At 49.3% G+C, this 26,221-nt stretch overlaps 1 protein-coding gene across 9 annotated transcripts in view; it reads right to left on the bottom strand.

The window, feature by feature from the left end:
- Nucleotides 1-26,221, bottom strand: part of Jakmip1 (janus kinase and microtubule interacting protein 1) — a 118,702-nt gene that overhangs the window by 78,179 nt on the left and 14,302 nt on the right. Inside the window, exon 1 of one of the 9 annotated variants that reach the window (XM_041636573.1) lies at nt 14,453-14,707. The exons of 7 other annotated variants lie outside the window; for them this stretch is intronic. The gene's annotated coding sequence lies outside the window, so the exon portion shown is untranslated. Of the gene's footprint in view, nt 1-2,022; nt 2,151-14,452; nt 14,708-26,221 lie in introns of those variants that run through there. One more of the 9 variants, XM_041636574.1, reaches the window with a different exon arrangement.

The following is a 26,221-nucleotide window of genomic DNA, read 5'->3' as shown; positions in this document are numbered from 1 at the left end:
AGCAATGACGTCTGATTCTCTAATATCAAGAGGCACACAGAAAGGTAGCCACTCCTGTGGAGCGTCCCTCCACAGCGACCCCAGTCCACAAAGAGGAGACACAGCCATCCCCGAAGAGAAAGCAAACCAGCTCAGGTGTGCCAGCCACTAACTAACCATACTGGGGGAATGCCTGGAGAATGTGAGGCTGTGGAACTGGAGCTCTGTTTCTCAGATTCTGAGCTATCATCCCGCCTCTCCAATCCCTGGTGTGCTTATCACAATGAGCTGCTGGGTCTGCCTTAGTTTCCGCTCCTGCTGCTGTGATAAAACAAACAAACACACAACACCCTGATAAAAGTATCTCGGGGAGAAAGGTGTATTTGGCTCACAGTTGCAGGTTACAGTCCATCGTGGAGAAGTCAAGGGGCAGGAGCTGGAAGCAGATGGTCACAGCCAGTCAACCACAGACAATGGATGCGAGCTGTGCTCAGCTCAGCTCACACTCTACACAGCTCAGAATCCTCTGCCTAGGGAATGGTGCCACTCACCGTGGACAACTGCTCGTCTCACTTCACTTAACATAATCAAGGCAATCTCCCGCAAACATGCCTACAGACTACCTGACCAGGCAATCACTCATTAACATAATCGCTTCCTAGGTGATTCTAGACTACGTCCAGTTTAGAATTAAAGTTAACTCTCTCAGGTGCCACCCCAGAGGAAAAAAATGGTCACATCTGGAATCAGGGCTTGGCTGCCTAAATTTCTGTTTTGTTGCTATGTCTATAGTGCAGGGAATCAAATTTCTGTGATGTTTCAGCAATGATTTTCAACCTTCCTAATTCTGGGATCCTTTAACACAGTTCCTCATGCTGTGGTGACCCCCAACCACAATATTATTTTTGTTGCTATTTCATAACTGTAAGTTTTACTCCTGTTCTGAATCATAATGAAAAAATAAATGTGTTTTCTAATGATCTTGGCGCCCCCCCCCCCATAAAAGTTGTTCAATCCACAAAGGGATCGCAAGCCACAGGTCAAGAACTGCTCTGCTAGGGGCTAAACCAGGCTTTGTGGGTGCTAAGCAAGTGCTCCACCTCTGAGCCACACTCCAACCTCACAACCTACATTGCTGCACACCGGTTTCTCTGCACAGTGGCATCATAGGATGTTACAGGGAAGCAGACATTGACTGCCGCCACGTCGGGTCTGCTCTGTGAGCCGCACAGACAGTGATGAGGTCTCCGGTGCTTGGCACACCGGTGCTGAAGAACTCCATGTCTGGTGGATCCATCGATCCACAACTGTTTGACAGGATCTGCTGACATACCACATGCCCAGCATGAGGCCAGGCAGGCAGAAAGCCTGTTGTTTCTAGTTTGGTTTTTATTGCTATGGTAAATACCATGACCAAAAGCAGCTTGGGGGAGAAGGGTTTATTTGGCTTCCATGTCCCAATTACAGTTCATCATGAAGAGAAGATGAGGTAGAAACCTGGAGCCAGGGACTGAAGCAGAGGCCATGGAGGAACACTGCTTACTTGCTTGTTCTCCATAGCTTGTTCAGCCTGATTTCTTATATAACCCAGGACTCCCTGCCCATGGGTGGCACCAGCCATGGTGAGCTGGGTCCTCCCACACCCATTGTTAATTAAGAAAAAGTTCCCACGGGGCAATCTGATAGAGGCAGTTTCTCCTTGGAGGTTGTCTCTTCCCAAATATGACTAAGTATCTGTCGAGCTGACAAATGCTAACCAGCACACCTGATCTCAGAAGAGATCTGCAGCAAGCAAACATGGGCATGTCCTGTGTGGCTCCACCATGCCATCTTTCCCTATGTGACAATTATGCAATGCAATGTCACCACGTTCCTGGCAGCATCGCCCCTTCATATTGGTGCCTGCCCATTGACAGCATCTGTGATATAACGAGCTAACAGAACTCAGAATTCAGACGAAGCTGCTGTGATCCCAATGCCTGCACAGCTAACAGTCGGCTGTGTATTCCGTTCTAACATTTACACTTACAAATCAGACACTACCTGTGAGCTTCCAACTCTGGCCCAGCTGGTCACAGTGATGCAGGAAGCAGCTGCTGAAATGAGACTCGCATAGCTGATGCAAACACAAGTCTCTCCTCTGCCTTTCTCTGCAGCTTCCAACTGTAGCAGCTTCTAGGAGCTCTCTGCACCCTCTTCTTCCTTGAAGGCCAAAGTCCTTCTGAGCTCCACCCTGGGTCTATTCTTCAATGCCTGGCTTTGGGGAGCCACATTTCCACATCAACTGTGACTTGCAATACCTGTTGGTCCTGCCATGACCATCTGGTGATCCACACTCTTGGCCAATGACCACAACTCCATAATCTGCCAATTAGTTCCACAACAATAAGAGCCAAATGCTCTCTGAGACGGACTGCCTACAGCTCAAGATCCCTCGCTGTCCTTACCTTCTTTGGAGACAAGGGCACAGGTCACCAAAGCAAGCAAGAGCCAGGCATTGGGGGCTGGAGTTCCAGCTTAGCCACCTTCCCAAGAGTCTTGTACACACCAGCTTCAGCTGCCTTTATGGTCTCTGCCAGTGGGCAGTGAGACTCACCTTTCTCTAAAGCACCACCCAAAACATCCCCACAGGCACGTGAGTGATGGAGAGCCCCAAGGGCTGCTGTGCTGCAGGGGCAACAGTGCAGTCACTTTCTTCCTGTGGATAATTTTCATCTCAAAGAGAAAAAGGCAAAGGCGCAGAAAGAGAACCTGGGGTTCCTAAGGGAGGAGATAAGCAGGCATACAAAGGTCAAGAGGTTACGGCTCAACATCTTCTCAGTGTCTTGGAGGTCAAAGTCAAAGGGAATTTCAGGCCAATGGCACCAAGCTTGGATGAACACTCAATAATGTTACTGTCTCATAATAAAGAGGTACATATAAACTGGATTCAACAGGGTTTCCCCCAAAATTCATGTCCTTCTAGTTGGAATATGACCTCATGAGGAGACAAGACCACAGAGCTGCCACTGGTTAAGGTGAGGTATGCTGGTTTGGGGCCCAAATTCACAGTGGCTACCGTCCTTCCAAGAAGAAACTCAGAGTCAGGCACAAGGAAGCAGAGAGTGGAGTAGGGCACCCACAAGCCGAGGAACCAGAGAGCTGCTACCACTCCTGGACACTGGATGAAGAAAGAAGGGTCTTCCCCAAACCCTCTAAGTGAGCAGCCCTCCCATACTCTGACCTTGACTTCTGGTCTCTAGGAACATGAGGAAATGTAATTCTGTTTTAAGACACTCAGTTTATGGCAATTTTTATAGCACCATAGAACCGTGGGGGGGGGGGGAGGAAGAGGGAGAGGGAGAGGGAGAGGGAGAGGGAGAGAGAGAGAGAGAGAGAGAGAGAGAGAGAGAGAGAGAAAGAGAGAGAGAGAGACTTAAATTGTCAGGTGCAAGCAAACCAGAGCTCCTGTCCTGGACAACTTAACCAGCCTAGAGCATGGTCACCTAACCATCTGGAGACACAAACAGAGGTTGAGAGTCACAGCCTGGGGAGAGGGCAGAGAGGCAGATGTGCAAAGGACAACAGTGGGGTTCAGGGTACAGCAGGAGGCAGTGCTGCGAGGCTGCTGAGAGCCACAGTTGGCGAGGTAAACAGCAGAGCAATTCAGCCAGGCAGGCTGACTTCCAGGCCTCGATGGAAAGGCCAGAAAGCAGCAATTCCTTCTCCAGACTAACCACCTCGAACACAGCACAAGAGGGCAGCTCTGTCTCCCTCAACGCTCCAGCCACAGGAGGCCTACCCAGGACCGTGCTGAGCTGTAGACCCACAGGCTGTTCTTGCCAATGAACAGCTCCCCAGTGGCAAACATGATCATGTACTCAATAATGATGGTGTGAGCCATGACAAATGGACATGCACAGTGGTCCCTGCGATCCTGCGTTCAGGTGATGCTGCAGCTACCTCCTCTGCGGAATCCTCCTGTGCTGTTCTTGCCTAAGGGCATCATCTCTCTGAGCAGGTTAAATGGCGCATGACTGCCCTTTACTTTCTCCACCTCCTAGATGAAAAACAAGCTCAAGGGAGATTTACTATGTCTACAGAGGTCACAGTGTCCCACAGGATAACGGTAGAAGGGGGGTGCCCTGCAGGTCCCTCTTACCAGTAAGTGGGGAGACTGTGACTGGCAATCTCACCAGGACTTGTACCACCATGGGTGGGATGTCACAGCAGGCTGGGAGAGCGCAGTCTTCACTCTGCCTCTTTACCTCCATTCTCATCACCAGCACCAGCACCGACAGCATCACCATCACCATCAGCAGCACCGTCACCAACAGCATCACTAGCACCATCACCGGCAGCATCACCAGCACCAGCACAATCACCAGCACCAGCACAATCACCGGCAGCATCACCAGCACCAGCACCAGCACCGGCAGCATCACCAGCACCATCACCATCACCGGCAGCAGAACCAGCACCATCACCATCACCAACAGCATCATCAGCACCAGCACCAGCACAGGCAGCATTACCATCATCAGCACCAGCACCATCACTGGCAGCATCATCAGCACCAGCACCAGCACTGGCAGCATCATCAGCACCAGCACCAGCACAGGCAGCATCACCAGCACCAGCACCATCACCGGCAGCATCACCAGCACCAGGACCGGAATGGGCAACATTACCAGCACCAGCACCAGACACTTCAGTCATCACCACAGCCAAACAGCACCACCAGGGTCCAGGAGACAGAAAAGCAGGTAAAGTTGTTTACCTGGCAAGTCTGGAGACCTGATTTCATCCCTGGAACCCATGTAAATGTGGAAAGAGAAAACATCCCACAAAGCTGTCCTCTGACCTCTACCCACGAGTCATGGTACATGTACCTCCCCCTCCACACACACAATAAGACATTTTTAGAAATCTGCCACCATTTAGGTCATCCCAGCATGTAGGAGGCAGAGGCAGGAGGATGGTGAGCTTCTGCAGAGCCTGCTGTGACACAGCCATTTCTACCCTGCCAGGATTCCTTTGTGTGGAAGACCAGGAAAATAAGAGAAAACCCTCACATACTAAATTGTGCAGACTCGCCCAACCAAGAGGCCTCGAGGGCAGGTCCAGACTTTTCTCAAGATGCTGGAGTCACCCGAGCTCCAACTGTATCCCTTGGACAGATCCGGGAGTCAGCGCTTGTCTGATGACTGTGTCACAAGCCCTGAGTCTAGAAAGTCACTATGTGACTCCATCTGTGCCTCTACTAAGTGGTAATGCTTTCCTGGAATGTTCTTGCAAAGTGATGCAGGCATTCAATAACTGAACAGCATGGGAATTATCATTAATAAGCAAAAACAGAAAAGGGGGTGCTGCATCACTATCCCCGGGCTCCCAAAAGAACCATAATCACTCCTCCGTGGACAGAGACTCACACACAAACACAGGCACACAGATGCCAGCGGGAATTCCCAGTCCTATCTTGCAAAGGCAAGCCCCCGAAAACACTGCTGTCGTTGCTCTCTACGGCCTCAAGGCTGGAAAGCCCCATGCCCTCTGCTCTCACTTATAGGGGTGGGGTGCAGGATGGAAGGCCACTGTGGAATCCACTGGCTGGAAAGCCATTCCTCAGCTGAACATTCTGCCAACCTTTCATTTCCCTCTAGGGGCAATGGCCTGTCTCTTGGCACTGACCTGATGATGTGTATGTATATAACTAACACGCCCCAGCTGAAGAAAACAGCATCTCCCATAAGAAAGGATGGACCAAGAAAGAGCACAGAGCGGGCCCACGTATAAGCCCAGGTTGCTCCGGCCCTGACATGGGCTCCTTTCCATCATGTCAGATATGACCTGTTTTGAACTCTGGGGAGGAGAGAGGCCACCCTTGGCCCATGCATCCCTTGCATCCTGCCAGCCCAGTCCATACAAATGACCAGTGTCAGGGCACAGGAGTCCCAGGATGGCCAAGGCCATGCTTCCCAAAGTAACTTTCTGTCCTTCTGTCTGCAGGGCTCAGAGGCTGGAAGAGAAAGCCACCCTCCTGACAGGCTCTGCTCCAGTGCTATCTCACCCAGATCACCTCCAAACCCTCCACTTGCCCCCCCGGATACCCAGCTCCACCGTGCAGAGGGAGTGAGGACAGCTGCCGCTCCCGGCACTTGAGAACCACCAGGTAAGGCAGTTCACAATAATTACATGGAGTTTGGGGCCTGGACTCCCCAGAAGAGGCAAATCTTCACCTAGTCTCCTAGGAAGTTCACAGGGTCACAAGGGGGCAAATGACAATAAGAAAAAATCCAACCTCATCCTCTTTGAGATGAATCTGCACATCTGCACGTCTCTCAAGGCTGGGAAAGTCCTACGCAGCACTGGCCTCCCACAGACAGGGACAGGCCTGGGGATGAAGGAAAGGCAGCCTGATCTTTTATTCACAGTCCCACACTGGCCCCATCCAGTCTGTCATCTGCACCGGCATGCTGGCTAGAACCCTTTACTCTCTCCAGCATGTAAAGGAGCAAGCTACTCACACGTCCCCTCAGTACAGTGGTCCAGGAAAGGGGACTCTGACCCTCCAGATAGCAGACAGCCATTGCTTTTCTGGGCAGACCCTTGGCTGACTAGGGCTGACTTCCTTTGAGAATCTGTGCTGGGTGGCAGGTGTTGGGGACAAGACTCAGGCCACGGGGTGACCACAATTTCCCCCATGGGGGAAGTCCATTTGTTATGATGTCAGCAAAGGTGACATCGCTTCTTTGTTAAGTCCTACCCGGACCAAGATGAAATGGTCAATAAACGTGTGTTACCAAAAACACTGAAGGAAACTGTAGGAAAAAATAAAAATCTGAGAATAGAGTCCCAACACCTACATTCTGGAAACAGCGCTGTGCGGTCTCTATGGCAGGAGTGAAAGGCAGAGGTCCTGCTTTCATGTCAGTACTGGCTTCCAAGGAGAGGTCCAGGAAGGAATGTAGGTGATGGTGCTTCAAACCCTCTACGTGAACGAGACATGCAGGGGAAACTGCGGGGATGGATAGGAAACACAGCAACCATGTCTCCAGGATATTTCTGCTCCCAGGGACACATTTTAAAAACTTATTTCAATAAACTTCAAACACTACAAAGAATTTTCTAGAACAGTAAATGAACTTCCCATCCCTACATCTGGAGGCCCCGAATGCCCACATTTCTCCACAGCTGCTTCCCCCGTCTATGAAGACGCATTTCTGTGCAGAATGCCTATTTTTATGACTCTCTTTTAAGTCACAGACGTGTGACTTCTCATCCTGAACACTGTGACTTTGATCTTAAGATGAAGGATGATATAAAAATTACAAAACAGTCCATCCTCTCCTCCAGAGAGGAGAATTCTTTTTAATTGCATCTGTACTGACACATACACTTTTCCTTGTTGCTTGTTGAACAAAACGGGGTCCGAACAAGCGCTTTGCACTGACTTCCACCGCATCAAGTATCACACAAAACCTAGAGCCAGCTAAAGGCCCACAGTGTATGTCCCTGGGTTTCCTCAAGCACAGCTCCATCAGGTGCATTGTGGCATTTCAGCACCTGGTAGAACTGGTTCCCTGCAGACACTGAAGGTCAGCTGCACAATCGCCAAATAGAAACTCTTCCACTGATGATACACTTGTTACCACCCACAGGTCACAACAATGCCCTCCAGAGTGAAGCGATGATGTTCCTGACCCAGGCCTCAGAGCGGGTGTCCAGTCTGTCAGTGCTACTCTGAGCCACAAACTTCCCCAGGATGTCTAAGTGGACACACAGAATATAATGACAAGGGAGAGTAGCCAGTAGTACCATCAGGCAAACTGTGGCCTTTGACAGCTAAGGAGCAATGTGATGGCAAGCTCCTGGCTAATGCCAGGTTCCGTGTTCAAGAAACCTTTAGGCATGAAGGGCCTATCCCTGGGATGTGGAAGTGTGGCTTGGAGCCAGGAACTTGGCTATGCATTTCTGGACCATCTGGTTGGCATGGAAGGTTGTACTGCTGCTACAGGCCTCAGTTTCCACATCTGCAAAGACTCGAATTCCCTCGCTATAGGGTAAAAGGGACAACAGGAGCAGAATACCAGCCAATCACTGACTCTGAACCCAGAGTCAGTGAAAGAAACATACCTTGGATCTGAGACCTGGGAGGGAAAGAAACATCTTTATCCCTGAACCCAGGACTAACGACATGTGCCCTGACTCTGAAACTAGTGTCAAAGAAACACACTTTGTCCCCAGAATCAGAGCCAATGGAAGAAATACTCCCCGGTCCTAAGATTAGAGTCAAAAAGCTAAAAAGGGCCAGTGAAAGAAACACAGTTTGGCCATGAAGTCAGAGCCTTCTCTGTACCTGACCAGCTAAACTGACCAATCCCCGAGCAGGGAAAAACTAACCAATCCCTCTTCTCCCTGGGAAAACTCCGCCCCCTAAGAAGCCCTTCATAAGCCTCTCTGCCCCTTCAGTTAGAGGCCGCCATTTATCCCTCCCTGGCAGAGGCAGCCACTCTCCTGGACTCCTCCTTCCCAAATAAATCTTTCTCAAAAGAGTCTTGGGTGGCGACCTTCATTCACCAGCCCAGACTAGAAGAACCTGGCTGGAAATAAAAATTAAAACAACTTTGAGATACCATCTTATACCTGTCAGGATGGCTAAAGTCAAAAACACCAATGATAGCCTTTGCTGGAGAGGTTGTGGAGTAAGGGGCACAATCATCCATTGCTGGTGGGAATGTAAACTTGTGCAACCACTTTGGAAATCAGTGTGGCAATTTCTCAGGAAATTCGGGATCAACCTACCCCAAGATCCAGTAATACCACTCTTGGGAATATACCCAAGAGATGCCCTATCATATGACAAAAGCATTTGTTCAACTATGTTCATAGCAGCATTATTTGTAATAGCCAGAACCTGGAAACAACCTAGATGCCCTTCAATGGAAGAATGGATGAAGAAAGTGTGGAATGTATACATATTAGAGTACTACTCAGCGGTCAAAAACAATGACTTCGGGAATTTTGCATGCAAATGGATGGAAATAGAAAACACTATCCTGAGTGAGGTATCCCAGACCCAAAAAGATGAACATGGGATGTACTCACTCATAATTGGTTTCTAGCCATAAATAAAGGACATTGAGCATATAATTTGTGATCCTAGAGAAGCTAAATAAGAAGGTGAACCCAAAGAAAAACATATAGTCATCTGCCTGGATATGGGAAGTAGACAAGATTGCCGGGCAAAAACTGGGAACTTGGGGGTGAGGTGGCATGGGGCTAAGGGGGATTGGGGTGAGAAACGTGAGAAGGGGAGGATTGGGGGAGCTTGGGGGAATAGGATGTTTGGGATAAAGGAAGGGTGGACACGGGAGCAGAGAAATATATATCCTAATTAAGGGAGCCACATTAGGGTTGGCAAGAGACTTGACTCTAGAGGGGCTTGCAGGTGTCCAGGGAGATGTCCCCAGATAGTACCTTGGGCAACTGAGGAGAGGGAACCTGAAATGACCCTGTCCTATAGCCATACTGATGAATATCTTGCATATCATCTTAGAACCTTCATCTGGCGATGGATCGAGATAGAGATACAGACCCAGATAGGAGCACCAGACTGAACTCTTAAGATCCAAATGAGGAGCAGAAGGAGGAAGAACATGAGCAAGGAAGTCAGGACCACGACGGGTGCACCCACCCACTGTGACAGTGGAACTGATCTATTGGGAGCTCACCAAGGCCAGCGGGACTGGGACTGAATAAGCATGGGATGAAACCGAACTTTCTGAACATGGCGGACAATGAAGGCTGATGAGAAGCCAAGGACAATGGCACTAGGTTTCGATCCTAATACATGAACTGGCTTTGTGGGAGCCTAGCCTGTTTGGATGCTCACCCTCCTGGACCTGGATAGAAGTGGGAGGACCTTGGACTTCCCGCAGGGCAGGGAATCTGGACTGCTCTTCATTCTAGAGAGGGAGGGGGAATGGAGTGGGGGGGAGGGGGAGAGGGGGAGGGGAGTGGGGGAAGGGGCAATGTGTGGGAGGAGAGGGAGGGAAATGGGAAATGGGGAGGAGGTGGAAATTTTTTTTCAACAACTAAAAAAAAAATAAATACACAAAAAGAAGAAGAAGAACCTGGCTGGGATGTCCCTTAGGGGACTGAGCTAAAAAACCTTGCTGAGACGCTGGGGGGGGGATGGGGGGGCTGAACAAGGCGGAGCAGAGCAGAAGAACCTTGCTAGGACTCTCCTTAAGTGGGGCTGAGCATGGCCAGGAATAAAATAGTTAACCACCTTTCGCTGGAGCAGGAGGAGAGTGCTACGTTTCTGTAGGGGCTTCCCCTTTGGCAGAGTGTTAGCAAAAGAAGAAACATCTTGGGGCAGAGAAGAAGCAGACAGCTCTGCTAGGATGTTCCCTTAAGGGAACAGAGCAGAACTCAGCTGTAGCGGCTCTCCAGGAGAAGAGCAGGATCCTATATCCTGCAGGGAGACCATTCCCCACCATACCCCAGCTTCAGCTAGCCTGGCTTCCCGATAGTCTGTCCTATTGGGCTCCAGCCTCTAGAGCTGTTCTAGTGCGACTCAACCCCTCCAGAGCTGTCCTACTGGGGCTCTAAGTGTATCCTGGCTTCCTGATAAGTCAGGATATCTCTGCAACACTACAACCGTAACATATTCCCCTACACTTGCGATCTCCTGGAGAACAGTTAAACACATTATCAGGACTAAGAAGATGGTTCAACCAAGTAAAAATGTTTGCCACACAAGCCTGATGAACTGAAATCAATTCCTGTAGCCCATGGTAGGAGAGAACCTAGAAGTTGTCTTCTGACCTCCATACATGTGCTGGGGCACAGACGCTCACTCAGTGCTCCGCTGCTCCCCCACCCTGTATGTATGTGCACACAAAAATATGCAATAAAATAAATAAAAACACTTCCAGTTTACCTCAAGGCGCTCCTAAAAGAGATTCTTCTAGTTCATCCCCGTCTTTTTTTCTGGGCCCACAGTGCCCTCAACTAGACCATGACACTCAGCCAGGTGGCTGCACTTGTTTTTGTTACCCTCCACTGCTCCCCCCCCCCACCCCCGGTCACTTCTTCCCCCAATTTCATCCATGCAGCCACCTGCCCCCTGGACCACTGGGCACTACAATGAGTTCTGATCCAGTGTCCCTTGACCTAGGTAGGCGCCACCGCCTTCTCTGCAGAAGATATATAGATACAATTACAGGGCTTTTTTCTCCTGCTTCCCTGAGGACAGAACCCCAGTGCCACGGCCTGGAGAAGGTCCCTCACCAGGTCCCTACAACATGTCCTCTTAAACCTTCTCAGATGCTAACGTGGGAAAAATTCAGGCAGCAACACTGAGAGGCAGGGGGCTTGTTGTTCTACAGAGGACTGCTGAGGCCAAGAAGGCTCAGAGAGAGAGAAACTTCCCCAAAGTCACACAGCACATGTGTGATCAAACCAGGGCACAGACATGTGAGCCCCAGAGCAGGCTCTTCAAGAAGAAGGATGCTGGAGTCAGCATGCCTGAGTTCAAATCACCCTGCAGAGCCATGACAGCAAAACAGAATGCTTTCACATAGAGGACCAGCGAAATGCTGAGAATAACTTCTGAGTGCTCAGCCCTTAAACTGGACATTTACGTCCCCCCTCAAAGGCTCAGGGAATACTGCAGAGAAAGGAACAGAAGGCATGTACAATATTGAAGAGGACAGGAAGGAGTGTCATGAAACACTGTCTTCTGGACATGACATGACGGTTGAACCTGTAAGCTCAGGGCCATAGCGGCTCCCTACACAAGGCTGAGCACACCAACATTCCAGCATGGATGGGGAGATGTTCACACAGCTTCACCCCTCCCCAAGGACCTAGAGGCAGTTAATGGTTGCTGGGAGGGAGAAGGAGGAGGTCATATATACCTTGGTGTAGTTACTGGCAAGTTGCTATCACTCAGGTAAATAGCCCCATCCATATTCATACAGCAACCCTTATTAAATGTGGTGGGACACACACACACACACACACACACACACACAGAGAGAGAGAGAGAGAGAGAGAGAGAGAGAGAGAGAGAGAGAGAATTAAAAGTAGCGAGACTTAGAAAGAGGAGATTCAGTGAGAGGAGGAAGGGGTGAGGATGTAAAGAGAAAACAGGCTCCAAGTACATTCTATAGATGTATGTATGAAATTATAAAAGAACAATTTAAAAAATAGCAGGTCCATATACAAACCCACACAGCTATAGCCATCTGATATTTAGCAAAGATACCAAAAATACAAAGTGAAGAATAGACAACGTCTTCAACAAATGATGCTGGAAAAACTGAATGATCACACAGAGAATTGAAGCTAGAGCCCTATCTCTGGTCTTATACAACAATCAGCTCCAAACAGATCAGACTTTAATATGAGACTTGAAACAATGAAAATGACAGAGGGAAAAATCAGAGAACAGACTTCAAGATTCGGCATAGGTGGGCTGGAGAGATAGATGGCTTAGTGGTTACGAGCACTGGCTGCTCTTCTAGAAGAAATGGTTTCAGTGTCAAACTGGCTCACAACCATCTGTGACTCCGGTTCGAGGGGATCCAATACCCTCTTCTAGTCTCATGGAGCACACAAGTAGTGCACAGACACATGCAGGCAAAACACCCATACTTTTAAAATAATTTGTATTAAAAACCAAGATGAGACATAGGCAAGGACTTTCTGAGTGGGATTCCCGCTGTGGGGGAATGAGGCCAACAGCAGGCAAAGGGGATCTCATTGAACTCAGAAGCTTCTGCACAGCACAAGAAACAGTTGAGTAGGAGGCAGCCTCAGAACAGGAGAAAACCTCTGTTAGCTGGACATAAAGGATTAATACCTAGACTCCACAAAGAACTTAAAAATAAACAGAAATTAACCAACCCAATCAACAAATGATATGATGAAGGTTAGTTCTCAGAAGATGAAGTACTAATAAACATACCTCAAAAAAAACTGTTCAACATCGCCAGTCACCCAAGAAATGCAAATCCAAACTCCACTGAGATTCCACCCCACCCCGGGGAGAACGGAGGTCACTAAGAAAACAACCACTCACAATAAAAGAGGGGGAGAAGGAAGTTGGGGTACTGTGAAAGCCTGGAGACATGAGTCTGGACACCTAGAACCCAGATAAAAAACTGGGAATGATCGCATATGCCACTTAACCTCAGTGCTGTGTGAAGTAGAGACAGGAGGATTGCTAAAGTTAGCTGGCTGCCAGCCTAGCTCTAGGTTCAGTGAGAAACCCTGTGTTGAAAGAGTAATTCAGAGGGAGACAGAGCAGGACACTAGATGTCCTCCTCCGTCCTATACACACACACACACACACACACACACAGAGAGAGAGAGAGAGAGAGAGAGAGAGAGAGAGAGAGAGAGAGAGAGAGACAGACAGACAGACAGACAGACAAAGACAGACACAGAGAGAACAACAATATTGTCAAGGGTATGGACAAACAGAATCCTGACACAAAGCTGGTTGAGGGAGTGTTAAACTAGTTCAAACCATGGTGGAAATCAGTTCCTCAAAAAACTAAAACTACCATATGACCCAGCTACCACTGCTGGTATTTACCCAAAGGACTCCATCAGCATGCCACAGAGATCCTTGCACACCCGTGTCTACTGCAGCACCTCATAACAGCCCGAGAGACCGTCAACACAGGAGCAGATTTTAAAGGTTGTCCATATACACAGACCCTGGACGGCTTTCAGCCACAAGGAACAAAGTGATGTCATTGGCAGGGGAAAGGATGCAAATGGACACGATCACATTAAGTGAATTAAAGCAGTGTCAGAATGGCAAGCATGTGTTTTCTCATCTGTGGCTCATAGACTTTGTATAGCACCTAAAGTCACGGGTGTATACACGACACAAAAGCAGAAGTGAAACTGCCCAAGGGACAAAGGAGGCTAATGAGGGGAAGAGCAAAGGAAGGGGGAAGAGCCAAGGGTGTGCTAGGCATTCAGTATTATATGTATGAAAGTGTCTTTCTGGGACCTAGTACCATGAACACTGAAGACACAATGAAACTGTTTTCAAGTATGTATCCAACAGAAGACTTACCACCTCTCTAAGTGTATGCCTCCTTCACAGAGCCCCAGGGAGCATCAAAGGGAAGCGGAGCTGGGGGAGCCCAGGTCAACGTGGGTTGTTTTTCCTATTTACATAATTATGATTAATTCTGTCATTCTGAACCTTCACCATGTGCTATGACTTGAAGGTAAGAGGCCCCCACATGTGTGCACATGCACGCACGTGCACACACACATTTGGTTGCTAGTTGGTGGTACTGTTTTGGGAGGTTGTGGAATCTCAGAAGGTGGGAACCTAGCCAGAGCAAGTGTGTCATTGGAGTGTGGACCTAGAGACTTACAACCCTGCCCTCCCTCCAAGAGTTCTCAGCTTCCTGAGTACTCCAGGGTATAAGCGGTTATACCCCGGGGTATAAGTTACCTTCCACGCCTATCATTGAGCAGCAGCTCCTCACCTTCCCCATGATGGATTGCAGCCTCTCAAACCAGGAGCCAAAGTGAGTCCATCCTCCCGTGAGTTGTTCCTGTGAGGTCTGCAGTCACGGAAAGGAAAAGTAGCCAATACTGTGGCAATAATGCCTAGAAGCATAAACATTCAGGAGCCCCAGGCATCCTGCTCATTCAGATGTGCCACTAACAGGTGGCAGTGGGGGTCTGATCTCAGCCAAGGACTCACCCCAGTCAGGCTGGCCCTGGGCAAGCTTATCTCAGCTGTGCCCAGGCAGATGAACACACCTCCCAGAGCACACAGGCAGCCAGCCGGCCACCAGGGTGTGGCTCTCTGCCACACCTGCAGAAGGCAGCCCTCTCTGCACAGACTTTCTCCCACTTAAAGGAGCAGGTGCTTTAGGAATGCCTTGAAAAGGTTCAAAGGCTAAACAGTCACACAGTGATCACCTTAGTCCCTGAAGCTCCCGCCCTCTCCGAAGCAGATGTGGCCTCCAGCGGGGCATGTGCACACATACGATGGTAATGTCAAAGTTTGTAGACTGACCACAGAATCACTTTTAGAAAGCCTTAACAAGGGGCTGGAGAGATGGTTCAGTGATTGAGAGCACTGGCTGTTCTTCCAGAGGTCCTGAGTTCAATTCCCAGCAACCACATGGTGGCTCACAACCATCTGTAATGAGATCTGACCCGCAGGCATACATGTAGACGGAACACTATATACATAATAATTAAAATCTTTTTTTAAAAAAAAAAAAGGCTTAACAAAATGGAGTCAGCCTTGTCTGGGACCTCATGCACACATACCTCATCAAAAACATAAGACCTCACCAAAAAGAAAAAAAAAAAACTATAAAGACTCTCACAGCTAAGGCCATGTCTATGAGGGCATCTTTGCAGTAGAAGACAGTCCAACTACAGCCAACCTGCAGCCATGATCCTCTCCCAGCAACAGCCAGGGTATGACTCCCTGCCTATGGGAAGCCTCAAGAGACAAGGAGTTTATCTTCAAAGTAACCTGCATGTCCTTCTCCCTTCTAGTACTTTCCCCAGCTGTCCCTAAGATTAATCAGAGCACCCATATCTCAGCTTCCAACCCTGTGCAGAGTCCAGGTTCCACTCAGGTTCTTAGGAGTACACCTCTCTCTGCCTCTCTGCTGTTGCTTTAGGCTGGCACTAAAGTCCTGAAGGTGAACAAGGTGCACCGTGCCCTAGAGTGTCAGCAGAGACCCAGTGGCACCCTATCATTACAAGGTCTGAACTTGACCTTAAGCACAATTGGGGCCACTCAGAGGTGTCTGCCTGGAAAGAAAGTCCCTTATACTAGAGCCATGGCTCCAGGACCAACCTGGAGGTCTGCCTGGAAGGCAGCCCCTAGGGGGTGGAAGACAGGGAGAAGGCTGCATCTTTGGTACAGTAAGAAGCTGACTGAGCCGAGGCACATATGTGAACAGTTTAGGTCAAGAAGACAAGACCTACAGCCCAAGAAGAGAATCCCTGAAGTGAACGAAGACCTACAGCCCAAGAAGAGAATCCCTGAAGTGAATGAAGCAGAGAATTCCTGAAGCGCTGTGTCAGCATCTTTATCTGGTTTCCAAGCTCTGTGTCCCCTTGCCAGCTAACTCTCTGCGGAGTGGGGAAGGAGAACTGTGTCCCATTGCCTTGACTCATTCAGCAGGGGCAGCAAGGCCAGGGACTACCAGTTCCAACAAGAGAGAAACTGAGGCTCACTGATATGAGATGACTCTAGAAGGATCCATGAGCTCAGGTCTGCCAAGCAGCAGGGCTCTTTTCCCGCATCCCCAGTGGATAAGCCTGGAAGCAATCTTGAGCTCTATCAAGGCCAGAAAGAACTGGCGCCTATTGTAAAATAACCAGTGTGACAAGGGCCTGTTGTCATGAAGACTGGTTCTACCTTAGAGTCAGAAACTCAGTCAGCACTGTGAAACCACACAGGAACTTTGGGTGGGAAAGAAATAGGCAGGTATCAACCCATGTTACCAAGCAGAAAAATATTAAGGAAACACTGCTGTAGATGAACAGGTTACAGGGATAGGACTTTAAGAAAGGCAATCTGGCCCACTCCTTACCACAGAGATGGGAAAGAAGTCAATGGGAATGTATCTAAGCCCTAAGTAAGGGGCAGGGTCTAAACTCAGACCGCCTACCCCCACCCTTCCGTTTTCACTCCCATCTCACTCACTCGTGGCTCGTCATGGTTGCCTCAGTGAGCCCTTGGTGTCTACCAACACCGACCCAGAGCCTCGAAACCCCGGGGCTTCCCTAGACAGAGCAGAAGGCAGGGGAAAGAGCCAAGACCTTACTCCAGACCTTGGGTCGAGGTCCAGCTCCAGTTCTTACTGTCCTGTGGCCTATATCAAGTATGTTGTCTCTGAGTCCTGGCGCTATTGGGTGGGTAAAGGAATTAGCCCTAAGCAAAGCCACCCTCGCAGGACAGAATGACGCAGGGAACACTCATCTCCACACCAGCGACCCCTGCCTGGGGCCTCCAGAGCCACTACCTACGTCAGGGTCAGGTCCTCTGGGTCACCAGGGTGCCCGGATCCACCTGCCTTCGGACCCTGCTCTCTGCACCCTGCCGCCATTTTGCTTTCTGCGCCCTGCCAAGCCACCCAACCACAGGCAATTTTAAAAAGAAAAGGAAGTCAATGAACTCTACAGCCCTAACGTACTGACTTTACTTCTGGTACATACAGCCTGACTTCCGGTCTGATTTTTAAAGTCAGAAGTCCTGCTCTTAAGCCTGCCTTTCTGGGCCACGCCCCTTCCCTGCTCTCTGTTCCCATCCTTCCTGAAAAGAAAAAAAAAAAAAATCCCAGGAGTGAGTCATTTGGTACGTACACACAATGAATAAATAAATAAATTTTTAAAAAGTCCATCCCTTAATGTTTTGTAGTATGTCTCATTTTTTCAGCTGTAACACCTGGCTACCTTACCTTCAGCAAAGCAGCCTTTCCTATCAGAGTCTAGTCACCTGTGCATGGGAACTCCACCGACCTGAGTCTCACCCAAAGCTAACTCACACCAAGTCCCTTCCAATTACAAGAGCAGCCACGGCTGTCTCCACCTCCTCCAGGGCTGGGCTGGGACCACTGAAACCATCCCCTGGCTATCCGTTCTCTCCAGGACAGAGATTCTGCTCCAAAGCTCACAAATAATGAACAGCCAGGAAGCCTTGGGGTTGGAAGGCTGGGTTTAAGAAAGCCAAGTTCACCTCGGTGGCACAGCCTGTGCTCAGGAAACAATAAAACCAGCAGGTGTGTTCAGAGAGGAAACACAACTCAAAGAGGTGCTTCTCAACCCTTTTACCCTTTGTCATGAAATAGAATCTTACGTTGCTCTTCCCTGGGGTGACCCGGTCTCCCCGCCACCTTCCTCAGACCCACGTGAAAGCACAAGGATGTTCAGAGAGAAGCGGGGCTCTCTTAGTCCAGGCCCCAGACTCATGAGCCCTCCCCCTTCAGTGACTGTTACATCCAGGTGCCTTACTTCCTCTGGGCATGGTGGTTGAGAACCTGATGGAAGAAGCTGGGATTCCTACTCCAGGGAGCACTCAGTAAATGTAGAAGCCGGTGGGTGCAAGGCAGCAGGAGGACTGAACCCCAGAAGGGGACCTGGCCCCAGGTTCACCGTGGCCTGCCTCTTCCACATTCCTGACAGCCCAACAGGAACTACAGACTAGACAGAACAGCATGTGTGCACATGCGCGCACACACACACACACAACGCACACCAGGAAACCTGGTCTCTCAATCCCCATACCCAACCACCTCATCTGTAAAAGGAGATCTGTCCATTGTGCCGGACAGCATGTGAGAAGGTATCTCAAGATGGCTCTAAGCCAGTCTATACGTATCTCAGGACACCCTGCTTCCAGACTCAGGAGCAGCAGCTAGGACGAGACTGTGCCAGGCAGGGTGCAAGCACTCCTCAGCGTTGGACAGCTAAGGCCCAAAGAGACAAAGCACCTTCTCTAGACCTAAAGCTTTAAGGAAGTCAGGAAGGAAAGCCCAGCCAATTCCCAGCTGCAGAGAGAGCTGCCTCTGTTTTATTTCCCTCCCTTAGAGCAGCATGGTACTGCTCATACTCACGGAAGATGCCAAGAACACACTTAGAGATGAGCAACCAGGTTCCTTCCTGCACGTGCAGCCACAGCCTCCAAGAACAAAGCACACTGACAAAACCAACTACCACCAAGGCATCCCATAAAACGGTAATTTCAAAACATTCTGGCTGATACTGTGCTTCCAATAGCATCAGACATTTCAATTTCCCACCACAAACACAATTTCTGGGAGAAAAAAAAAACCTGCTACTCTGAATACGTTAACATATGCAGAAACCAGAACCGATTGTCACTAGAGCGAGAGGTGTTTATCGGCACTCAGGAGAGCACAGCCACAGCCATGCTTCCCTCCCAACACTCTGTACACACGAACTCCTCTTTGTCCTTGAGCTTCTTTGTATGATCTTACCAGGTGCTGAAAAGGGCAGGCGCTTTCAGGGGGGGAAACAGTGATATATATTCTACAATAATAACTAATTATTGTGGCAAAATCTATACCCTCTTCTCTCTAGACAGAATCCAGTACAAATGAAGGAATATGTACCAAGCAATAACAGAGTCCACTTCTGCAGCTTTTGCTGAGTGCCTGAACTGTTCCAAAGCTTTTAAGCAATCACTGCTCTGAAACCGGCGACCCAGCTCTGACCACACCAAGATGAGCGTCTGGACTGGGGAGATGACTCAGCAGATACAGCACTTACTGATTAGCATGAGGCCTGGAATTCAGATCTCCAGAACCACATCAAAGGGGTCGGTATGAGGGTCCTTCTGTAATCCCTGCACATGAGAGGCAGAGATAGGGATTCCCCACAGCAAACTGGCTACCAAGCCTAGTAGAAATAGAAGACCCATGTTCAGTGGGAGAGCCTGCCTCAATGTGTAAGGTGAAGAAGGATGTCAACCTTGGAGGGTGAGGACATATACACATGCACACACATATACATATGCACACACATATACACATGCACACATGTGAACATGCATACAAACACATCCATAATAAAAATTAAAACGATAAATAGGATTACCTCCTGCTAGTATTCCAGCAGAAAGGGTGAATTCCTTAGACAATATGATATAATTAGTAAAGGGTACAGCCAGCAGCCAGAGAGTATGGTTCTATTGTCTTCTTCTCACCTGTTCTGGGGTGTGGCTTCTAGGACCTTTTATTATGCTAGGATCTGAGGCTAGAACTACAAGGTTGTCCATCAGGTCCATCAGAGAAAGGGCCAAGCTAACTGTATCATAAGACAAACAGTCCAAAGAGGCCCAGTTGTCGGCATGTCTGTGGGAGAGCAGCTGCCCCTTCTAAGATCATATAAAACCTTGGGGGTAAATGACACATTATTTTAGTGCTCCGAATTTCTTAGAGAAAGACCTCTTATTTCCCTTATTTTGTAGGGAAGAATTCAGCTTCAGACACGTTTTAAGAATTTGCTATACTCCCCACCAGAATGCAAAATCTGCAGTTCCAACTACCTCTCACTAGCTCCGGGCAGACTGCCTGCAGCATTCAGGAATCCCTTCTTAAATTGCACAGGACCCTTATGAGGTCTCCCCAAACACCCACTGAAACAGTCTACCTGAGCTAATGGGAGCTCAGCAACTCAGCCAGACAGGGAAGGAACCAGCATAGGGCTAAACTGGATCCTCTGAATGTGGATGACAGTTGTATGGCTGGAGCAGACTAAAGGGCCATTAGCAGTGGCACCCGGATTTATCCCTACTGCTTGTACTGGCTCTTTGGAAACCCATTCTCTTTGGATGGATACCGTGCTCAGCCTGTATATAGTAGAGAGGGCCTTGGACCTTCCCCAAAGCAATGTGCCTTACCCTCTCTGAGGAGTGGAGAGGGAATAGGGTGGGCAGGAAGGTGGAGGGGATGGGAGGAGGGGAGGGAGTGGGAACTGGGATTGGTATGTAAAATGAAAAAAGATAGCTTGTTTTCTTTTTTAAAAAAATATAAAATAAATAAATAAATAGGTCTCCCCAAAGCCTTAGCCCCCCTGTTGTTTCTATCCCAATTCTACTGAAATGAGTCAAGAGGCCAAGGGTAACCACACCACTGAGAACGGGTAGGGACCGTTGGTGACGTCCAAACAAAGAATAACTTCTTTCTGTGGTTTCCACATCCTTCCCACGTTCAGTGTGGCTTGACATGCATAGAACACTCCCATCAGAGCGCACCTGCTGTGTGCAAAGGGACCCAGAGGGAGGGTGACACACAGCTCACGGCTGGCATAGCTGATCTCAAGAAGCTCCAGGAAGTATAGTGGAGGGTGATGAGATGGGGAGGTAACTTGGAGCTCAGAGAATGGGGTGCTCAGACCACTGCAGGGTTACTCACCTGGTGAAGACAGCTTCATTTCAGTTCAGCACAGAGTGACGGAGATCAGGGACAACACTCTGGCCTGAGGCCCTGCAGACCCTCGAGCATCCTGACACAACCTTCCCTTCCCCAGACACACACAGGTACATTCAAGGGGCTCCCGGGTGAGTAGGGAAGATGCGATAGCTAGCCCAGGTGGTACCTAGCATGGGAAACCATGTGATGGAGGGACATTTGAAGTGGGCTTGGCTGTGATAAAATGAGAACTTACAGAGTGAGGAACAGGGTCCTAAGGGAGGCCAGAGGTACCTTGAAAGGCAGAGCAGCAGGGTCCCCAAGTTTCCCTCACTGACCCAGCAGCATCCCTGTGTCTGCTGCACCCTGGGCCTGCTGCTGACCATTGGAGTCTCACAGTGAGTGAGTGAATGAAGGAATCCATCAATCAATCCAGCACAGCCCCTCCCTGTACTAAACTACTCTGGGGAAGACAGAATGTGAAAGAAAGCTACATGGTGAGACCAGCTTGGGACAGAGAGAGGGGACAGAGAGAGGTGCAGGAGATGGGAGAAGTACCTGAGGAGAGGGACCTAGGCCATGTCAGAGGTACCAGGAAGGGTGTGGCAGGGGAAGGGCTCAGCAGTAGACAAGACAAAGGCGGAGCCTGCTGAGGTTAGAGGCTGCAGACAGCTCTGTGATGGAGGACAGCTGGGATTTCCAAGGTTCATGTGCCCCACCCCAACAGGGTAATGTGGTATGAGGAGGCGGGGCCTTTGGGAGCCCTCACTTTAGGAAAGTGACATCAGGACAAAAGAGAGCTTGCTTCTGCCACCATGGGGGGCACAAGAGGACAGTGACCCCTGCAACCCACAAAGAGGACCTCTCCAGAGCAGAACTGCCCTCAGACTACACAGCCTGTGACAATGTCAGAAGCAATCTCTGCTAGACGTCCCGAGTCTCTGGGGTTTGTTGGAGTGGCCCAAACTGAAAATGACTGGTGTCTACCAATACATCACCCTGGCTCATTTCCCTTAGTCCACTTCCCAAATGTCTCCTACAGATCCAGAGCTACTCCAAGGGAGGAGTGGAGAGGGAGCCTCAAATACTCTGAGAGACACAGGGTTCTTAGGGAATACTTAGAGGAAAGGCAAATGTGGGCTCCAACACAGCTCCTGGCCCTTTGGCCAACAGTGGTCCTGGAGGCTCCCAGCCATGATGCTTGAAGGTTGGGACACATTCATGACAACACACAGACACAAGGGCCAGATGGAGGAGAGCAGCCAATGTCTGAAACGGAGCAAGGCCTCTGGCACGCAGGGTGCAGAGCCCATTTTTCAAATCCAGATTCATGAAGTCTCAGGCATGTCTTAAAGATGCTGGAGGCTGTAATAACACTTTTGGGTATATATCCAAAGGATGCTCAATTGTGCCACAAGGACATGTGCTCAACTATGTTCATAGCAGCTTGGTTTGTCCTAGCCAGAACCTGGAAACAACCTAAAGGCTGCTAGACTGAATAGTGAATAAAGAAGATGTAGTACATTTACACAATGGAGTAGTACACAGCAGAAAAAAATAATGACAGCTTGAATTTTGCAGGAAAATAGATGGAGCTAGAAAAAATTATTTTGAGTGAGGCAACCCAGACCCAGAAAGACAATTATCACATGTACTCACTCAAAGGTGGTTTTTTAACATAAAGCAAAGAAAACCAGCCTACAAACCACAATCCCAGAGAACTTAGACAACAATGAGGACACTAAGAGAAACTTTCATAGATCTAATCTATATGGAAAATAGAAAAAGACAAGATCTCCTATGTGAATTGGGAACATGGGGACCTTGGTGGAGGGGTTGAAGAGGGAGGGGAGAGGTAGGGAGAGGAGCAGAGAAAAATGTTGAGCTCAATAAAAATCAATTTTAAAAAAAGATGGTGGGGGCTGGGAGGTGCGATGCAGTTCTAGGTGCAGTCATTTTCAGTCTGTCACACGAGGACTCATCACCATCCTGGTCTTCGGTACAGCCACCCCATTCTCTCTGGGGAGGAGGCCTGCACCTGCGCAGCTTATGGATGCTGCCGGTTGCAGGAACATTGTGCACATGGTCGCCACACAGAACATTTCCATGGCGACGGCCAAGCATGACGTCAATCACCACACTACAGGCTGCTCGGACAACAGTGGTCTCCTGAACTTATTTTCCAAAAGCTAAATTCAGCAAAGGAAAACAGTCTTTAAAAAGAGGAAACCAGTGTCGAGAGAGATGAAGAGCTGAGCTTGCAAGCAGCAAGTCCTATGAGCTGAAAGCTGACAGCTGGGCTTGATGGGATACCATCACTCCTGTGTTTGGATGGCTTAGCTGTTTTTTTTAATGGGGTGGGGGCTGGAGAGAAGGATGAGTGGGTAACAACCTTTCTGCACAAGCATGAGGTCTTGAATTAAAAGCTCCAAAACCCACGTAAAAATCTAGGTGTGGCCACATGTACCTGTAACCCCAGTGCTGTGGTGGAGACGGAGACAGGAGGATTGCACGTTCAGTGACAGACCCTGTCCCAAAGGAACAAGGTGGGGCGTGATAGGGAAAGACAGCCCATGTCCTCCACTGGCTCCACCCAGGCACAGACTTACATACTGCACACACGTGTTCATACACCACACGTGGTAAACGGAGGCTTTTTCTGTCCCACCTGGTCCCAAGGCACTTTAATCATTTAGAGGCTTAATATTAATTGCAAACTGTTTGGCCTATTAGCTCAAGCTTATTATTATAACTCAGCTTATTAGCTAGCTCTTAACTAAATTAACCCATTTTTGTTAGTCTATAGTTTACCAAGAGGCTCGTGGCTTGTTACTTCACTTCTTGCTTTCCCCAGAGGCTGATGGTGTCTCTCTGTTTCTGACCTTTTTTTTTTAGATTCTTTCTTTTTTTAATTTATTTATTAGTATATAGTGTTCTGGGCACCATATCTCATTATAGATGGCTGTGAGCCACCATGTGGTTGCTGGGAATTGAACTCAGGACCTCCGGAACAATAGTCAGTTTTCTTAACCTCTGAGCCATCTCTCCACCCCCTGATTCTGACCTTTTTCCTGTAACTCTGCTTGGATTTCCCACCTGGCTCTATTCTGCATATTGGTCAAATTGGCTTTTTTTTATTAACCAATGATAATAAAACATATTCACATCATACAGAAGGGTTATCTCACAGCAACATATAAACACACATTTTTTAAAAAAAAAAAGGTGATTAAAAAATCATGTTTAAACACTTTATTCTGAGGATAAGGAAATGGGCCAGTGAGGGGTACGAGCATCACACTACTCAGAGACTACTTACTGTCCCTTCTTAATGGATGGAAACCAGCCAGGTACCCTTGACAAACAGACCTGAAAACATCACCAGGAGGGTGTGGGCAAATCAAATCCAGGTCCCCTGGGGTCTCCTCACTAGACCCTGGCCCACAGCTTGCTTTCACCCCCCAGCCTCCCCTCCTTTCCTAGGGGTGCGGTCACACCCATCCCGTGAGAGCACAGTGCATAAACCAGGACTTCTCCCTTCTTCTAGAAGGTGCTAGAGGTCAGGTACAGTCCCTTGAGCACCAGTTCGAAGGCAGTGCACATATGTCCAGGAACGACCCTGCACTGTGCACACAGTTAAGGTTCCCAGGCTACCTTCAGAGTCAGCAGGGGAGGACAGCAATTCCCACGTGCAGAGGAGCAGCCAAGTCATCAACTGCTTTAGGAAAAACACCCCTGCTGTCCTGGTCTGCAGCTGGAGGGGCTGTCAGAAGCTCCCAGAGAAATCAAGAGACAGGCTGCTGGGCCAAATGCAGGTGACCAGAGAATGTGAAGTCATGAGATACTTCCTGGAGCTACTGTTGCCACTGCCAACTGGGACCCACATCTCAGAAACCCTCCTCTATCTGTTTACTGCACAGCCTCTTTAGAGGGCTCCTTCCGGTCCATGCCCCATACCCCTACCCAGGCCAGGATCAATGCTTCTAGTAAAGCTTCGCTGATGATATGTCTAGACTACAATAAACACTGCGTTACCTCAGTGCAGGAGGCCACCTTCTAGTCCTGTGCAATTAAGAGGAGCAGAAGCAGAAGGAGGTGCAGCCCCGCCCACAGAGCACTCCCATCAGTGATTGATAGACAGAGCCAAGTACACACCAGGGTCAGGTAGAGCTTGGTGAGGGGGCCACAAAAGGGATGAAGTGGACTGGTGAGGATCCCAAGTCCCAAGGAAGGCTGGAGTGTGGTGGGAGGCAGGTGGTATCAGCGTTGGGGGCAGCAGGAGGTGGTGTATCAGCATTGGGGGCAGGAAAAAATGTCCTGGGGTTGGTCATGAACAAGACCAGCAGGCAGGGCTAGAAGGGAGAGGGTAACAGTTATGAAGGGGCAGAAGAAAGGCTTGGAAACTTGCCATAGCAAGCCAGAATGTAACAGCCAGGGAGGAGGGGGTAGGAAGAATTGGGGGGTTGCAAAACAGAAGGAAAAGCGGGGCCTTGGATGGCACCTGAGGAAGAACTCTGTGTCCTCCGCCGACATATACAAGGGCCTGTTACAGCACTGTTTGGCTTTCCCTGGTCCTTGTCAACTTCCGTCCAGTGTCCAGTCCATTAGCAAGAGTGTTGCTCTCAGCCCTCATCAGAGAACCTTCTTTCAGCAAGCACAGCTAATGAAGGACTCACGGGCAGCTAGAGAATAAGCTAAGACCTTGAGTGCTCAGCCATAAAGGGGTAGCTGCAGCACCCCCAACGCGGCCTCAGGGGACTCAGCACCAAAAGGTGCTGGAGAGTAGGGGGTGGGGCAACAGGAGAAAGTACCCTCAAACTCACAGCAGCTCTGATTGCCTGCACCAGAGCAAGCCAGTCAATATCAGTATGAATGGTGAGCCAAGCTTGAGGCCCCGCCCTCAGACTGAGGAGCTATTGGTAGCCAATGGCTGCTGTGGAAGGGAGAGTCATTGTTCAGGGGTGTGGTCCCTGGTAGGTTGTCCATGCTGTAGTAGACAGCCCCACACCCGTGTGCCTGATGGATGCAGGCAGCAGGGGCTACAAGAAAAAGAAGAGGGGATGAAGTGGGGAGTGGCTGTTGGGTACAGGGGACGTGTAGGAGGAGCTGGTGTGTTTCAGGACCTGGGTCTCATCCCTAGCACCATGAAGTGTGCCAGGAAGCGAAGCATGTGCATATCATTCCTGAACACTTCCCTTCCCTTCCGGGTTTTACTCATGGGTTTTGGGGCTGTGTTGTTAAGTGCGGGCATGATTATACCTCCTCCCTAGTCCTGTAGCACTGGCCCTTTTTTATCCCTATAAAATATTGTT

Source organism: Microtus oregoni, unplaced genomic scaffold (genome assembly GCF_018167655.1).
Source record: "Microtus oregoni isolate MIOR12 unplaced genomic scaffold, Mior012 000049F_ref0000343, whole genome shotgun sequence".
Lineage (NCBI taxonomy): Eukaryota > Metazoa > Chordata > Mammalia > Rodentia > Cricetidae > Microtus > Microtus oregoni.
Note: the sequence above shows the minus strand (reverse complement) of the source record. Positions and strands in the feature narration are given on the sequence as shown.